A 13,075-nucleotide genomic window follows, 5' to 3' on the forward strand; every position below is an offset into this window, starting at 1 on the left:
ATCATTTTTCTATGACTAGCATCACATTAAAAGCTTGCTCTACAGTCAGACAAATGGCAGTTACCCCCAAACATAACATGTAGAGATGGTTCTCTACAGTGCTTGTATCAGTTGTTATTATCCATGTATTTGTATTCTACTTGATAGCATCCTGAAATAATCCGCACAATTATTAGCACTCAGAACCATTCTGCAAAGCCATTATTGTTTTCTACGAGACATCTGACCTTAGTCTCTGACGTTTCAAACAAGCAGTGAAGGGGCCCCTTGCCACTTGCATTGTGATACAGGTGAGCAAATGGGGTCAGTTCAAACGCTGTGGAAGCAGAAAAGCAAAGCGATATTAAACAGGACATCTTGAGACAAAGCCTTTGAAATCTAAGGCAGTCTTGGAGCAATCAGTCCCTGATAGACTGGCTCACACAAGCCATTAGTGCCTCCCAATTATCATAGCTGAGGACCTTCTGTAGGTCAAGGACAAGGAACAGTAGAAGCGGTGGGTACTACTCAAGGAACTGGGTGTCAGGAAGCAGTATATGATGACCAAGTCACAGGCCTGGGCAGGATTGTATTTACAGGAAACCCAAGAAAGAAATTGATTAAACCAGAACTGTGAGACTGGTAGAGACCACTGGTGGCAGTCAGCTACAGGGACTTGTGTGAAGCAGGCCAATCCAACCATTTTGCCTCAGCATGTAAAATGCAATGCACCAGGTGCTGGAGCCGGAGGAGCAATGAGAGGAGAGGAAGCCAGGCAAAGTTCCTTTCCACATTTTCCAAATACAGATGTGGCTGAACTTGCGCCTAGCCAGAGTCCCTAAGGGCAAAACTGATGAGCGACTAAACACTTGGTCAGCCTGTGGAGGGCTTTAAGGCCAGACCAGCAATTCAGTCTAAGAGTGGAACAGGTGACCAATGGGTGGAGGTCATTCTCACCTCACCCCCCTGCTAAGGAAGGTCTCTCAGGATGAGAACCTTTCTAGCCCTGCAGAGGGGACCAAGGCTGTCTGTCACTTTCAACTTGGTTGATAAACTGATGTTTCTAGGGATCAATGGACCTTAAAGTGCTCCACCGAGGATTGTGTTCAGACCCTCACGCCTCATTCTGGGGTAGTACAGGACTTTACATCATGTTATGCCCAGCCTCAATATGAACGCCTTCTTACGTGTGGGTAGCAGAGCACTAAACCCTGAGCGTTTTACTGGAGACTCGGTTAAGAAACAGATGGGGGCTTAAACCACACTTGATGCTGAAGACAAGGTGTTGCTGGTGCTGTTACAAGTATGGTTCGGAAAGACACACGGGATAACCCAGGGATAACGGGGGAAAGTTTGCAGTGGACTGCGCCTTCACATGTTCAAGAGTATCCCTAGCTCCTGGAATGGCAGAACTTGGACTGAGAACTCTGCGGAGATTTAAGGCAGAAAGTCCTGTTCAGCTCTGGGTCTCGGATAGGTCACAATGAACGTGCCATGCAACATGTGTCAAATATCACGGTGGTGGCATGAACGCTTATGGATAGATCCGGTCTTAAGGGCAACTTCACACCCAATACCTGGTACGAGGAAGTAGAAATCTGTAGCCAGGGAAGTTTCAGTGGCAAAGTGATTACTATGATCCCGTAAGCGATGAGTCAGCTAAAAGACTTCTCCACCTTTGGGCTTTTACTTGTTTATCAGTGCAGTCTACATCCATTTGGGAAACTTCCTGTGTTTTCATCTGCTTCCTAGTTTGTTTTGTAGTAAGAGAGACACACGTCAACCCCTAACTTGTTAACACAAGGGTTCATTCCTTCATTCCACTAATAAGAGTGGTGTGACTGCTATGTCACCACTCTCTGGGAACCTCTGGGAATAAATAGGAGGGCAGAAAGAATGAGAGAGGGTGAGGAAAGGAGGAGATATTGGGTATCCTACTATCCTGTGAGCTAAGCAAACACCATTTTGAGGAGTTAGGCTGTGCCTGCTTGCAAACGATCCTCTAAGCTGGGCTCATCGACTGCTTAGGTCACCTCATAGAGGGTTGAGGAAGGGAAGGAGACTCACCAGAGTATCCAGTCACCCCCTACCACCTGTTGTATGTCACTTTTTTTGATTTTCTCAAAGAACCAGCTCCTGATTTCATTGATTCTTTGAAGAGTTCTTTTTGTTTCAACTTGGTTGATTTCTGCCCCTGAGTTTGATTATTTCCTGCCATCTACTACTCTTGGGTGAATTTGCTTCCTTTTTTTCTAGAGCTTCTAGGTGTGCTGTCAGGCTGCTAGTGTATGCTCTCTCTAGTTTCTTTTTGTAGGCCTTCAGAGCTATGAGTTTTCCTCTTAGGAATGCTTTCATTGTGTCCCATAAGGTTGCATATAGTGTGGCTTCATTTCCATTAAACTCTAAAAAGTCTTAAATTTCTTTCTTTATTTCTTCCTTGACCAAGGTATCATTGAGGAGAGTGTTGTTCAGATTCCATGTGAATGTTGGCTTTGTATTATTTATGTTGTTATTGAAGATCAGCCTTAGTCCATAGTGATCTGATAGGATGCATGGAACAATTTCAATATTTTTGTATCTGTTGAGGCCTGTTTTGTGACCAATTACGTGGTCAATTTTGGAGAAGGTACTGTGAGGTGCTGAGAAGAAGGTATATCCTTTTGTTTTAGGGTAAAATGTTCTGTAGATATCTGTTAAATCCATTTGTTTCATAACTTCTGTTAGTTTCACTTGTGTCCCTGTTTAGTTTCTGTTTCCAGCATCTGTCTATTAATGAGAGTGGGGTGCTGAAGTCTCCCACTATTATTGTGTGAGGTGCAATGTGTGCTTTGAGTTTACTAAGGTTACTTTAATGAATGTGGCTGCCATTGCATTTGTAGCATAGATGTTCAGAACTGAGAGTTCATCGTGGAAGATTTTGCCTTTGCTGAGTATGAAGTGCCCCTCCTGGTCTTTTTTGATAACTTTGGGTTGGAAGTCGATTTTATTCGATATTAGAATGGCTACTCCAGCTTGTTTCTTCAGGCCATTTGCTTGGAAAATTGTTTTCCAGCCTTTCACTCTGAGGTAGTGTCTGTCTTTTCCCCTGAGATTGGTTTCCTGTAAGCAGCAAAATGTTGGGTCCTGTTTGTGTAGCCAGTCTGTTAGTCTATGTCTTTTTATTAGGGAATCGAGTCCATTGATATTAAGAGATATTAAGGAAAAGTAATTGTTGCTTCCTATTATTTTTGTTGTTGGAGCTGCATTCTGTTCTTGTGGCTGTCTATTTTTGTTTGTTTGTTTGTTTGTTTGTTTGTTAAAGGATTACTTTCTTGCTTTATCTAGGGCGTAGTTTCCATCCTTGTATTGGTGTTTTCCCTTTATTATCCTTTGAAGGGCTAGATTCGTGGAAAGATATTGTGTGAATTTGGTTTTGTCATGGAATACTTTGGTTTCTCCATCTATGGTAATTGAGTGTTTGGCTGGGTATAGTAGCCTGGGCTGGCATTTGTATTCTCCTAGGGGCTGTATAACATTTGTCCAGGATCTTCTGACTTTCATAGCTCTGGTGAGAAGTCTGGGTTAATTGTAATAGGCCTGCCTTTATATGTTACTTGACCTTTTTCCCTTACTGCTTTTAACATTCTGTCTTTATTTAGTGCATTTGTTGTTCTGATTATTATGTGTCGGGAGGAATTTCTTTTCTGCTCCAGTTTATTTGTATTTCTGTAGGCATCTTGTATGTTCATGGACATCTCTTTCTTTAAGTTTGGGAAGTTTTCTTGTATAATTTTGTTGAAGATATTTGCTGGTAGTTTGAGTTGAAAATCTTTATTGTCATCTACTCCTATTATCTGTAGGTTTGATCTTCTCACTGTGTCCTGGATTGCCTGGATGTTTTGAGTTAGGATCTTTTTGCATTTTGGATTTTCTTTGATTGTTGTGTCCATGTTCTCTATGGAATCTTTTGCACCTGTGATTCTCTCTTCTATCTCTTGTATTCTCCTGCTGATGCTCACATCTATGGTTCCAGATTTCTTTCCTAGGGTTTCTATCTCCAGAGTTGTCTCCCTTTGGGTTTTCTTTATTGTTTCTACTTCCATTTTTAGATCTTGGATGGTTTTGTTCAATTCCATCACAGGTTTGGTAGTGTTTTCCTGTAACTCTCTAAGGGAGTTTTGTGTTTCCTCTTTAAAGGGTTTGAGCTGTTTACCTGTGTTTTCCTGTATTTCCTTCTTAAAATCCTCCATCAACATCATGAAAAGTGACTTTAGATCCATGTGTTGCTTTTCTGGTGTGATGGTGTATCCAGGACTTGCTAAGGTGGAAGAGTTTGATTCTGATGATGCCAAGTAACCTTGGTTTCTGTTGCTTCTGTTCTTATGCTTGCCTCCTGCCATCTGATTATCTCAAGTGCTTGCTGCCCTCAATATATCTGAATTGAGCCTGTCCTTCCTATAATCCCCAATTGATTCAGGAATTCTCAGAGTCCAGCTTTCTCTGTGATCCTTTAATTGTGAACTCCTGTGAACCTGAGATTCTGGGTGTGTCAGAGTTCTTGGCAGTCATGCTCCTCTGAGACCCTGAAATACTGCTGTGACCCAGCTCCTGATATCCTGGGATCCTGTTGTCCTAAGATCCTGGGAGTGTTACAGTGCTTGGAAATGGTGTCTCTTTTGAGGACCATGGAGCTGTCTGGTCTTTTTGAAATCAAGGTAAACCAGAACTGATCAAAAGGAACCTGAGCCTCTGGTCAGGAAGGGTGTACTTGTTCCTGCTGTCACAGACACTCAGAATTGGATTGCAACTGATATTGTGTTCTGCTCTCCAGTGATCCTAAGATCGTGTGGAGAGTCTTCTGGGGACTGTGGGGGTTTCCACCAACTCTGCACCCAAGGTGGCCTGGTGCTGGTGCCAACTGGAAGGGACTTGTGCCCCTGGTCAAGCCGGTTTTCTGCTTCCCTTCTGCTGTCTCAGGCCCCGCACAACTGGATTGGAACAGATGTTGTGTTCCACCAGTGATCCTAAGATCGCGTGGAGAGTCCTCTAGGGACTGTAGGGGTGTCCACCGACTCTGCACCGTAGGTGACTGGATACTGGCACCGGCCGAAAGGGACTTGTGCCCCTAGTCAGGCTGGATTTCTGCTTCCCTTCTGCTGTCTCAGGTCCCGCATGATTAGATTGGAACAGATGTTGTGTTCCACTCACCAGTGTTCCTAAGACCGGAACAAGAGTCCTCTGGGGAACTTGGTGGTGTCTCTGACTCTGGGCCTTAGGTGATCCTGTGCTGGCGCCTACTGGAAGGCGGTACTTTCAATATAACAAAGAAACCCCTATTTTTATGTTTCCTTACAAATTGCAATCTATTTGCATAGCAATATCCAGGATAAAAATTGTCTACTATTCCTCCTCCTCCTCCTTGTTCCTTCTCCTCTTCATTCTCCTTTTCCTCCTTCTCCCTCTTTATTTTTTGAGACAGGATCTTGTGTAGATCAGGGTGGCCATCTGCTTGTGACTTGCCTCTGCTTCCTGAGTGTTTGTCTTCACAGTTCAATTTCAGTTGTAGAAAACTTCTCTCTCTCTCTCTCTCTCTCTCTCTCTCTCTCTCTCTCTCTCTCTCTCTTCTTAAGTATTTTGTTAGAAAAAATGGCTTTAATAGAAGTGGCACATCCTGAAATCAGTTTTTGTAATGATAGAAATCCAATATTTAATTTTGGAACAATTTCTGGTCTATTAAAGCAAAGAAAGAAAATCTCCCATGGATGATGGGAGTTGGATATTTTCTAGGTGGGAGACTTTATTTGAAGCATAAATTTAATTAAACATGTTTTAATTAAAATTTGTTTCCATATACATTAGACGCTGATTAGATTTTGCTTTTACTAACAATCTCAAGTGTCATATAGCATTATTGCTGCATAGTTCAATATCCAGTCTCTCTATATTCAAACTCCTTTTTATTTTAATAAAAGCATCACTTTCTTCCTTTTTGCTGTGTATATTTTTAAATGATGGCAACAGGTTTTTCATGAATTTATTTTTACATATGTGTATGTGCCTTTATGTCTGTGTATGTGGGTGTAGGTACTTACATAGTCTAGAAAATGGTGTCAGAACCCCTGGAGTTGGAGTTACAGGCCATTGTGAGCCATGAAATGTGGGTACTGTTGACCAAACTCAGATTCACTGGAAGAGCAGCAAATGTTCTTGATTGCTAGCCATCTGTCCTTCCCTCTGACTTTAAAAAAAAATATTTTTTAAAGGTCATTTTAAAGGTCACAGATTACTGTCGGTTTTTTTTTTTTTTCTTTGTTAATGCATACTTTCAAATTTTCATTTTGGGTTGTTTTTGTTTGTTTGTTTGTTTGTTTGTTTTTTGTTTTTTGGGTTTTTTTTTGCCATTTTTGGAAGCTTTTCATCTTTGAATCTTTTTCTTTTTCTATGTTCTGTGCTAATAGCTCAATAACAGATCAGTGGAAGAATGAAAGAGGGGGATAGTAATGGAGAGGTTGATCATGAGACAAATTAATTCTGGTTAATGTTTCAATAAATTGGAGGGAAGTTTGAGGGTATGATTTTAAATTACCAAAACTATTTCAGAAGACGAATAAGCATCCCTGTATCACCACCTGTCATTTTGCTGAACTTCTAGGGAAAATATTTCAAGTCAGTCCTCTTCCTGCAGGGCATTCAACAGAGGAGGAAATCAAATCATCTTTCCTAGAGACATTAAAAGGCGCCTGCAGCAAGTGCGATGAAGTTTCATACGGTGAATTTGAAGATTACTATGAAGACCGAAGTATAGGGTAGCAGGCGATGAAGACTTTTTCAACATCTTATGTACTCTGTGGGGAATTTAGTTTTCAATAACGCACCTTCTCACTGGCACCAAGTATCTATAGATGATAGGCATTTTATATAAAATATGAAAATCTTGTAATATATTTTTTAAGATTCTTTATAATTTGTTTTCAAAGTGGAGTCTGGAAAGGTCAATTTGGAAATAGATGTGTGTTTTTGAGCACGCATGCATGCCATATGCTTATAAAGTCAGTTCTTTTTGCTCATTCTTATCTTATACTTATTATGTATCTTATTTATTATACTTATAATTCTTACACTTATCATATCCTTACCCTACAAGGATAAGATGGTCCTTATCCTTATACCATATATATCTTATACTTATTTTAGAAAAGTAGTCAAAAAATTAGCCTTAGTAGAAGAGTAACATTTTTAGTAAACTATATGTGGGCTTGTATATAGTGATCATTTTCTGTCCATTCTCAGTTTTCTTATAATGTTTCTCTAGAATACAGATGTCACCATTCTCAATTTAATGACATGAGATTCAGACCAAAGCTGAAGTAGTTAGTGCATCTTGTTTGAAACTTATGAAAATATTCAATTATCTGCAAAAGTAATGTTAAATTCAGTTTGATTATGGGTGTTTTTTATGCATTATATTTTGAATGGCTGGTGTTTATTCCTGTTTCTTTAAAGAGAATTGTCATTTATTTTTGTCTTCAAAATTATATACTGCTCTTTGTTCGCTGGGAAAATTACAGTGTATTTTCTATTTTAACTGTCATATTATCTGCATACAAAATGTTTCTTATGTGTAAAGAACAAAATGTAGGAATCTTAGAGTGTAGAAATATACCCTTAGACTATTAAATGGAGAATTCAAAGATAATTCAATAATATTTGTACAAAATGTAAAAGCATCCTTTTTATCATAAAATAAAGATGTGATATTCTGGGCAACCCTTTTTGGTACAATAAACAACCAGAACATTTTCTTCTATGTATACTGTGTTTAATGGCTTCCTGCTGTATGCTCGTTCTTTCTAAATTCTATTCTTCACTTTTCCCTGGATGGCATGTACTAAGTGTTGGAATTATGGATGTGTAACCTTTAAATTGTTAGTTCCTTGTCTATTTTATCAGTGCTAATTGTCAAATGCTAGGGAAAACAACATGGAAAGAAGGGAGCCAGATGAATGTAACTATCTGTCTGTCTGTTTGTCTATCTACCCATCTATCTATTATATATCATCTTTGTATCTATTTGTCACCTATCATCTATGTATTTATCATCTATCTATCTATCTATCTATCTATCTATCTATCTATCATCTATATATTATCTATATGTATGTATCTATCATCTCTCTATCTATTATCTATCTATCAATCATTTATGTTAGAGTTGCTGATACAGAAAGTCATTCTAATTTTGATTAGCTTCATTGCCAACATTCTCCTTAGACCTTGGCATAGTAAAAGGTTATTTAGTAGACTGCTTAGTAGACAAGCATCTGAAGGAAGTGAGATATTAAAACATTCACAACACTGAACAACTGGTGTTTCCTATGCGCAGTAGTCTTTAAGATTCTGAAATGCCTTTTGAATAACTTTAAAATGTTTTATGTTGTAAATTTTGTTGCATGAATTGGGCAGCAAATAGATTTTATAATTAGCTAGATATTTTCCAGTTACTTGCTTGACGTGGTACAGAATCATTTTCCCAGTTCACCATAATAACTTCATCGAGCCAAGACAGGGTTCTGATCAAGGTTCAAATTTTTAATGGCGGACACGCTTTATAAAAGAGGGGGGGGGGAGTCTAATCCCACCGATTCATCCTTGGAGCCTGGAAGCAGCTGCAGGTGATGATGTGCAGAATAGGGCATAGTTTCCAGAATAGCTCTGGGGCCTCTCAGCAGGTAGCAGTATCTTGAAGAGGAACAGTGGCAGTGGCAGAACAATAGAGTGATCTAGCGGGTAAGGCTCCACCCTAGATAGTCTTCTTAGTGGCAGCAAGGTCAAGTTCTGCCCTAGCCTGCTTCAGGCTTATGGGAGAGCACAGTAAATATATATCAAAATACCACAACACACCCCATGACCATATGCAATCATTTGGCCATTAAGATATAACAAAATGCACAGACGTTTAGCTAGGAATTATGCAACAAAGCTTTACTTCTTAGGGACCACTGTGTTCAGTTAGGTGGGACTCAGATGGTCTTGAAAGCACTGAATAGGAATTTCCCTCTGTGATGGAAGAAGATTGTATATAAGGAGAAACTGTTACAGTCCTTGCTGGGTTTGCCTTTTCCTTTTATCTTGTTTGAATGGGGCTTCTGAGGCATGGTAAATTAGTTTAGATATGGAATGAAACATTCTTCACCTTTGCAAGAGTGCACTGAATTTCGTGGAACTTATTGAAGATGTTAAAGCTAACATAAAGGTAGATTCTGCCGGATCAGCACCTGGGTAGCTAGAGCGCAGGGTCGGCTGACACCCGCCAGCTACCCACGACCCCCGCCACAGGATTTTGAGACTGCTGGTGAGTGGAACACAGCTTCTGCTCCAGTCCAATCACGCGGGACCTGAGACTGCTCTGGTTGGGGAGAGAGAAATCCGGCCTACATAGGGCCACAAGCCTCTTCCGGTCAGAAAAGCACCTGGGTAGCGAGGGCGCAGGGTCGGCTGACACTTGCCAGCTACCCACAACACCCGCCACAGGATCTTAAGACTCTGGTGAGTGGAACACAGCTTCTGCTCCAAACCAATTGCGCGCGGGACCTGAGACTGCATTAGTTAGGGAAGCAGAAACCGGCCAGAGTAGGGCCACAGGCCTCATACTGCCGGATCAGCACCTGGGTAGCTAGAGCACAGGGTCGGCTGACACCCGCCAGCTAACCACAACCCCCGCCACAGGATTTTGAGACTGCTGGTGAGTGGAACACAGCTTCTGCTCCAGTCCAATCACGCGGGACCTGACACTGCTTTGGTTGGGGAGAGAGAAATCCGGCCTACATAGGGCCACAAGCCTCTTCCGGTCAGAAAAGCACCTGGGTAGCGAGGGCGCAGGGTCGGCTGACACTCGCCAGCTACCCACAACACCCGCCACAGGATCTTAAGACTTCTGGAGAGTGGAACACAGCTTCTGCTCCAATCCAGTTGCGTGCGGGACCTGAGACTGCATTAGTTAGGGAAGCAGAAACCGGCCTGAGTAGGACCACAGGCCTCTTCCGGCTGGACCAGCGCCAGGGTACTGCCAGCGACCCACGACCCCCGCCACAGGATTTTGAGACTTCTGGTGAGTGGAACACAGCTTCTGCTCCAATCTTTAAACAGTGACAACGACAACAACTAACCCCAGAGATTACCAGATGGCAAAAGGTAAACGTAATAATCTTACTAACAGAAACCAAGACCACTCACCAACATCAGAACCCAGCACTCCCACTTCGCCCAGTCCAGGGCACCCCAACACACCGGAAAAGATAGACACGGATCTAAAAGCATATCTCATGATGATGGTAGAGGACTTCAAGAAGGACTTTAATAACACACTTAAAGAAATACAAAGGAACACTGGTAAACAGGTAGAAGACAATAAAGAGGAAGCACAAAAATTTTTTAAAGAATTGCAGGAGAACACTGCTAAAGAGTTACAAATCCTTAACGAAAAACAGGATAACCTAATCAAACAGGTAGAAGTCCTTAATGAAAAACAGGAAAACACATCCAAACAGATGATGGAAATGAACAAAACCATACTAGACCTAAAAAGGGAAGTAGACACAATAAAGAAAACCCAAAATGAGGCAACACTGGAGATAGAAACCCTAGGAAAGAAATCTGAAACCATAGATACGAGCATCAGCAACAGAATACAAGAGATGGAAGAGAGAATCTCAGGTGCAGAAGATTCCATAGAGAACATCGGCACAACAATCAAGGAAAATGTAAAATGCAAAAAGATCCTAACTCAAAACATCCAAGAAATACAGGACACAATGAGAAGACCAAACCTACGGATAATAGGAGTGGATGAGAATGAAGATTATCAACTCAAAGGACCAGCAAACATCTTCAACAAAATTATAGAAGAAAACTTCCCAAATCTAAAGAAAGAGATGCCCATGAACATACAAGAAGCCTACAGAACTCCAAATAGACTGGACCAGAAAAGAAATACCTCCCGACACATAATAATCAGAACAATAAATGCTCTAAATAAAGATAGAATACTAAAAGCAGTAAGAGAAAAAGGCCAAGTAACATATAAAGGTAAGCCTATCAGAATTACACCAGATTTTTCACCAGAGACTATGAGAGCCAGAAGATCCTGGACGGATGTTATACAGACACTAAAAGAACACAAATTCCAGCCCAGGCTACTATACCCAGCCAAACTCTCAATTAACATAGATGGAGAAACCAAAGTATTCCACGACAAAACCAAATTCACACATTATCTCTCCACGAATCCAGCCCTTCAAAGTATAATAACAGAAAAAAAACAATACAAGGATAGGAACCATGCCCTAGAAACAACAAGAAGGTAATCCCTCAACAAACCTAAAAGAAGACAGCCACAAGAACAGAATGCCAACTTTAACAACAAAAATAACAGGAAACAACAATTACTTTTCCTTAATATCTGTTAATATCAATGGACTCAACTCCCAAATAAAAAGACATAGACTAACAAACTGGCTACACAAACAAGACCCAACATTTTGCTGCTTACAGGAAACTCATCTCAGAGAAAAAGATAGACACTACCTCAGAATGAAAGGCTGGAAAACAATTTTCCAAGCAAATGGTATGAAGAAACAAGCTGGAGTAGCCATTCTAATATCTGATAAGATTGACTTCCAACCCAAAGTCATTAAAAAAGACAGGGAGGGACACTTCATACTCATCAAAGGTAAAATCCTCCAAGAGGAACTATCAATCCTGAATATCTATGCTCCAAATACAAAGGCAGCCACATTCATTAAAGAAACTTTAGTAAATCTCAAAGCACACATTGCACCTCATACAATAATAGTGGGAGACTTCAACACACCACTTTCACCAATGGACAGATCATGGAAACAGAAACTAAACAGGGACACAGAGAAACTAAGAGAAATTATGAATCAAATGGATCTGGCAGATATCTACAGAACATTCTATCCTAAAACAAAAGGATATACCTTCTTCTCAGCACCTCATGGTACCTTCTCCAAAATTGACCACATAATTGGTCACAAAACAGGCCTCAACAGATACAAAAATATTGAAATTGTCCCATGCATCCTATCAGATCACCATGGACTAAGGCTGATCTTCAATAACAGAATAAATAATAGAAAGCCAACCTTCACGTGGAAACTGAACAACACTCTTCTCAATGATACCTTGGTCAAGGAAGGAATAAAGAAAGAAATTAAGGACTTTTTAGAGTTCAATGAAAATGAAGCCACAACATACCCAAAATTATGGGACGCAATGAAAGCATTTCTAAGAGGAAAACTCATAGCTCTGAGTGCCTCCAAAAGGAAACTAGAGAGAGCACACATTAGCAGCTTGACAACATACCTAAAAGCACTAGAACAAAAGGAAGCAAATTCACCCAAGAGGAGTAGACGGCAGGAAATAATCAAACTCAGGGGCGAAATCAACCAAGTGGAAACAAGAAGAACTATTCAAAGAATCAACCAATCAAGGAGCTGGTTCTTTGAGAAAATCAACAAAATAGATAAACCCTTAGCCAGACTCACTAGAGGGCACAGGGAAAGCATCCTAATTAACAAAATCAGAAATGAAAAAGGAGACATAACAACAGATCCTGAAGACATCCAAAACACCATCAGATCCTTCTACCAAAGGCTATACTCAACAAAACTGGAGAACCTGGATGAAATGGAGAAGTTCCTAGACAGATACCAGGTACCAAAGTTGAATCAAGATCAGGTTAATGATCTAAACAGCCCTATATCCCCCAAAGAAATAGAAGCAGTCATTAATAGTCTCCCAACTAAAAAAAGCCCAGGACCAGATGGGTTTAGTGCAGAGTTCTATCAGACCTTCAAAGAAGATCTAATCCCAGTTCTTCACAAACTATTCCACAAAATAGAAACAGAAGGTACTCTACCCAACTCCTTCTATGAAGCCACAATTACTCTGATACCTAAACCACAAAAAGACCCAACAAAGATAGAAAACTTCAGACCAATATCCCTTATGAATATTGATGCAAAAATCCTCAATAAAGTTCTTGCTAACCGAAACCAAGAACACATCAAAACAATCATCCATCCTGACCAAGTAG

The sequence above is a fragment of the Mus caroli genome, unplaced genomic scaffold (assembly GCF_978045245.1).
Source record: "Mus caroli unplaced genomic scaffold, Mus_caroli_1 scaffold_9, whole genome shotgun sequence".
Classification (NCBI taxonomy): domain Eukaryota; kingdom Metazoa; phylum Chordata; class Mammalia; order Rodentia; family Muridae; genus Mus; species Mus caroli.